Genomic DNA, 6,000 nt, shown 5'->3' with positions numbered 1-6,000 from the left:
TTCTAAGAGACGATCCAGCACATACTTCAGAAGAAGGAATGGATGGTGAAGGAAAGCAAGCCCGGGACACTCTAACATCCAAGAAGCCAAATGAGTTTTTTAAACTCCTTCCTAGGAGCCACAGAGAAAACAGAAACACAACCATCCGCAGGTGGTCAGGATGACAATGATTGTAAAAGTTAGAGAACTACCCAGCTTCTCAAGAGAAGTGGACTTTTTCTGGCTTGGCAGTCTGAGAAGAATTCTACTGTGGGTTCTCATAAGGAAACACAAGGTAAGCCTCAGCAAGAGCCCATTCCTCAGGGGAATTCTGGTGAAATTATTGCTCTCCATCTCTTTAGGTGTGTAATGTGGACAGCAGACAGTTTTAAGTCATAGATTGTAGTAGGAACCAACCTGTGACAGAGTGTTTGTTACCAGCTGAGGGAAGATCTATGTGCATTAATAATCAAGTGAACCAACCCCTGCATAAAGAGAAGCTAAAGGAATACCTGAGGGAACACCTGTGGGAACACCTGAAGGAACACCTGTGGGAACACCTGTGGGAACACCTGTGACACCTGAGGGAACACCTGTGGGAACACCTGTGGGAATAATGTCCTAGTCCATCAAGTTAAGCCACAATTATTTTAGTTTAAAATTTTTTTCAAAATACATTTTACAAATCTCCCAGGAAGGCCTTGGAAAAACCCTAATTCCACACCCCAGACACCTAATGTTAAGCAAAATATCACCTCCTGGTGAGTGCCCCAAATGGCTCAGTAGGAAACCATAGCCCTAAGTGACTAAACGAGTGAATGCAATTCACAGGTTGTTGAATAAAAGCCAATTCAATGTTGAAGGACATCTGCCAAAAATGACAATTGGGGGTTTGGAACAGTTCATTCTGAGCCATTTTTTTCTGACAGTAATGAGGCCATTCCTGATTCGTGACAATAAAACCATGTCATCTGCATAGAAAAGGCTTTTAACTTTCTGTTCCTTGTCGCAAAGGGCAATTCATTCAGCTTATCCAAAAATTCTTTCAAGCCCTAAACTACCTGTTAAAGGGTAAGACTGTAACCTATCTTACTCTAAAAATAAAGAGCCAAAGCACATGGCTCTGGTGCTGTGCTGGAAATTAATGGTCGGGCTCCTCAAGATACGGCTTCTCCCTCGGGCACCCCTCACTCTGCACCAAGGTGCAGATTATGTAGACGGGCCCATGGCAGGATGGGGATTAGTACTGAGTGCCTGTAGTCTAGCCCATAATTGGTTTCTCTCCACATAATTAGTTTCTCTCCACTGAGTCAAAGGCCAAAATCAGTCATTGCTCTTGTAATTTTTATATTGTTCCTGACAAATTTTTGCGCAAGTAGCATAAAAAGGTCAAGAGTGTGGAATAAATGTGCTAAAAATCCAAGGGCTTCCTCCTACAAAATATCAGCCCAAGAAACCCAGACTTGTGATTTATAAAAGAGGAAATTGACAGATGGTTCAGTTGGAATATCAAGTAAACCAATCAGTCAATCATTTGAGGGGGAACAGGAGATGGGCCTTTACAAAGTAGGATAATCTACCCTTTGGGACCCTCCAGACAAGACCATATGGATAGAATTAAGGAGAGCAGCAATTTAGCTATTGAACACTTGAAATGTGGCGAATCTCAAACTAAGATGAGCTATGAGTATAAAATACACATCAGATTTCAAACTCAGCACAAAAATAAAGAATGCAAAATATCTCATAAATAATTTTATATGATTACATGTTGAAATAATATGTGGATGTGTTGGGTAAGTAAAATATGCTATGAAAATTAATGTCATTAAATGTGACTACTAGAGAATTTTAAATCACTTGCATGCACACTGTGGTAGACATCTCCAGGATGGCCCCCAATATGCCCTTCCTCCTGGTGCTTACACCCTTGGGTAGTCCCCTCACACACTGTAGGAGGGATGGTCTGTGTGACCAACAGAATAGGTCAGGAGTAATGGCATGTCACTCCAAGATTAGGTTACAAAAGACCCTGCAACTTCTGCTTTGTTCTCTTCCTTGATACCAATCTCTCTCTCCCTCTCTCTCTCTCTCTCTCTCCCCTTTCCTCCCACCCCTACTCTTAGTTTACTTATTCCAGGGGAATTTAGCTTCTACATTGTGAGAAGCCCTAGAGTAAGGCCTACCTAGTGAGGAACTAAAGCCTCCAGCCAACACCCACGTAGGTGAACCACCTTGGAAGCAGGTACTCTGACCACAGTCCAACCTTCAGATGGACTGCAGCCCAATCCACATCTTGACTACAGCCCCATGAGAGACCCTGAGCCAGAATCACCCAGCTATGCTATCCCTGGATTCCTGATGCTCAGAAGCCATGTGACTTAACAAATACTAAGTCTCACATAATTTATTATACCACAATAGATAACTAATACATCCATTATATTTCTATTGAACAGCACCGATCTCAAACTAAACACACACACACACACACACACACACACACACACACACAATAGTAAACCTGTAGAGCAGTTGGCTTGCATGTGCCTCATGTTGAATGGAAACAGTACATTTAAACTCCTGACTCCCACCGGCATAGTGACATGAGAAAAGGACAGGAAGACTCTGGCAACACCCACTGAGAGGCAGCTGAGAGCACCTCCCATGTCATGGCCCTCAGGCAGTGCCTCTCAACCTCGGCTGTAACTTAGGATCCTGAGAGGGGTTCTTTCACAGAATTCTTCCTGGGGGTTCCTACTCACACCAATTCTGTCTGAATCCCTTAGCGAGTGCAGGAACAACTTGATGCCTAGTAAAAGTTTATGGGAGGTCAGATTCTGGGATATGGTTCCCTCAGCAGGAATCTGGAGTCTGTGGTTTCTGAAGACCAGTTCTGAACTGAATCCTGAAATCAGAGCTTCTCAAACCTCCATGTGTATCCAGTTCCCTGGGGAGCTTATTGAACTGCAAGGTTCTGATTCGGTGCTCCTGGGTTGGGGCCTGAGACTTGACATTTCTAACAACTCCCAGGGACTTGCATGCACACCGGGAGTGGCTGGGGCCTGGGCCATATGCAGAATTAAGCACCATGACATTGGAGAAGCATTTCCTCAGAGCGGTGGTCTCAACACTGGCTGCTTTTGACATCACCTGGGCAACTGTTAGAAGGCACCAATCCCAGGGCTCTACCCTTAGAGACTCCAATTCAGTTGTTTTGGGGTGAGGCTGGGGCATCAGGAATGTTAACAAGTTCTCCAGGTGATCTGAATGTGCAACCAGGGTTAAGGGAACCATATCCCAGAATCTGACCTCCCATAAACTTTTACTAGGCATCAAGTTGTTCCTGCACTCGCTAAGGGATTCAGACAGAATTGGTGCGAGTAGGAACCCCCAGGAAGAATTCTGTGAAAGAACCCCTCTCAGGATCCTAAGTTACAGCCGAGGTTGAGAGGCACTGCCTGAGGGCCATGACATGGGAGGTGCTCTCAGCTGCCTCTCAGTGGGTGTTGCCAGAGTCTTCCTGTCCTTTTCTCATGTCACTATGCCGGTGGGAGTCAGGAGTTTAAATGTACTGTTTCCATTCAACATGAGGCACATGCAAGCCAACTGCCCCATCTAGAACCTACCTGCAGAAACAGCAATTTCTTCCAACCCTAGAGAGAAAACTTGCCACATGGGTCTTACCCAGAGCCAGTGTGTACATCTCAGCACAGTGCTTTCCCAAGGGAGTTTCAAGAGTGTGGCAAAGATCAGCCAGGCTCACCTGCATCACATCCGTGAGAACTATCCCCCTACGTGATGCCCCATGACCATATGGCAAGATTTGAACTTTTTAGTAGCTATTATGGTTTTTCCCCCAAGCCCCTCTTCACACATCAGCTCGCTTCCCTGGCCACAGTTTAAGACTTGTATTATTTCTAAGCTCATGTGTTTTCTTGTTGCTTTCTGACAGTCTTTATCAAACCAAGAACCACAGTGACAAAATCCACATTTACCCAAGTCAAAACGAACCAACAAAGCCAATTTTAACTTGCCAGCAACCCGTTGATAATGGATGAGAAGGTAAATCCAAGGCATCTCTTGGCATTTCAAGAGATTCTCAAACAAGCAATTTCCACCAATGTGAAAGTCCCACTCCCCTCTTGGCAATAGCCCCATCCTTTGAAGTACAACCATGAGTCCTAATAGCCTCAGGCAGGGCAATACCCACGGTTAAGGTGGGAGGATCATTATTACTTAGTCCCTGCCTGAAAATCACCTTCCTAAACCTAGTAATAAATAAGACAGGCTAACTGAAATACAATTTATGGTAATTATTTTATCTATTTGTCTGCTTGCTGATCATGTCTTCTCTCTGATCTATAACCCTATCAGGCAGGAGTTGGTCTTCATATATTTCTTCCACTTAACCTCGTATCTGACACACAATGGCACCAAATGAATGTTTGTTGAATGAAGGATCAAATGGAAAATTCCCCAGATCCATGCCACACACTAACACTCAGAAACACTAGACTCTAAATCCATTGGTCAGGAGTTGTCCTCTTGCTGGATACAGCTATCCATAAGGAGATATGCTCTAAATACAGGAAACTGTCACTTACATATGAAACCATTCGTCAACTCCAAAGCAGTTCAAGCAGGACCCTGCAAGCCCTATGTCAGTACTGATATTCTGGTCTTCAGAGGTTATGATGACTGGCTTTAAATATGTGATGCAAATGAAGGATTTTAACCATCACACACAACCCAAGGTCCAAGCAGCCTGCATGTACCCGACCTGGGAGGTGTGACTCGACTTGACGCCAGGTCCAACCCCACTGGTTATCAAACCCCCAAGGGAAAGGGCTCTGTGTTCAAAGTGTTGCCTTCCCAATGCAGGGTGCCTCTAGGATCTGCCCAGCCTGCTCGGAAGGACAAGTTCTCATTCCCAAGCAAGGGAGCCTAAGGATCTGATGGACAATGGAAGGGCTTTGAATGCCCTCAACAGAATCTGGAGTGAAAAAGAATCAAATGTGAGCTCAGAATGGCAGATCTAGGCATCTCCATCCCCCCAGGAGGCCATTGGCAGAAGCAAGTCTCAAGGGCAAATTGTGCAAGGACGAGGGTGGGAGGGGTCCACTAAGAACCCCTGATCCTCTCACCATACCATCCGCATGGCAGACCACCTTCATGTCATTGTCCCTGAACATGCCCTCTTCTGCTCAGGAAGCTAGCACCACAGAATCCCAAATACACAGAGGGCTAGAGCCAGAAAAGTTGCTCTGGAGGGAAGTAATAGAGTGGGAGTCCCGCAGACCTCAAATCTCTCAACCACCAACCCCCTGAGGTGTCCGTAGAGATGCTTCTTTGGGAGTTCCTTCTAAAAACTCGGGATTTTTAAATAACTCCAGGAGGCTGTGTGGAGTGCTAGAAAGAGGTTGCAGTTGGGTAACAGCAACATTAGGTCCAAGCCGTGACTCTGCCATATGCTAGCAACTAACAAAGAGACCTTGAGTGAGTCACTTCCCTCATCAGGCTTTAATCCCTTCAACTGCACAACAGAAATGACTCCCTGTCCCATGAAGGCTGTGAGCGGCAGAGGGGGGAACACAGTAATGGCTTTGGGAAGGGTCTCGCTGTGAGACGTGTCCAAGCTGCCCAAAGGGGGGATGGTTCTTCCTTCCTTCCCTGCTTCCTCTCTTCCTCTTTTCCCCGCATCCCAGGAGGGGCCTACCCAATGCGCCAACTGCTCAGGAAGTGCTGCCCTCCCTGCACACCTGGGTGCACGCCCCTTCCTGCACAACCTCCCAGAGCAAAACCCACTTGACCCGCCACTCACTTCCTGAAGCAGACACGTCTGGCCTCTCCTCGACAGCAGTCACTCGTCTTCCTCCTGGCTCACAAACCCCAGTGTTGTCCAGGAACTGAGCAGTAAAATGACTAAGAAAGGCAGCTCCAGCACCATCTCAGGGAGTGAACCCTGAATAATTTCATCTGTCGTGGTCATTTCCTTCTTTCTAGAAGATATTGGTTTAG

The sequence above is a fragment of the Neomonachus schauinslandi genome, chromosome 5 (assembly GCF_002201575.2).
Source record: "Neomonachus schauinslandi chromosome 5, ASM220157v2, whole genome shotgun sequence".
NCBI classification, from domain to species: domain Eukaryota; kingdom Metazoa; phylum Chordata; class Mammalia; order Carnivora; family Phocidae; genus Neomonachus; species Neomonachus schauinslandi.
Note: the sequence above shows the minus strand (reverse complement) of the source record.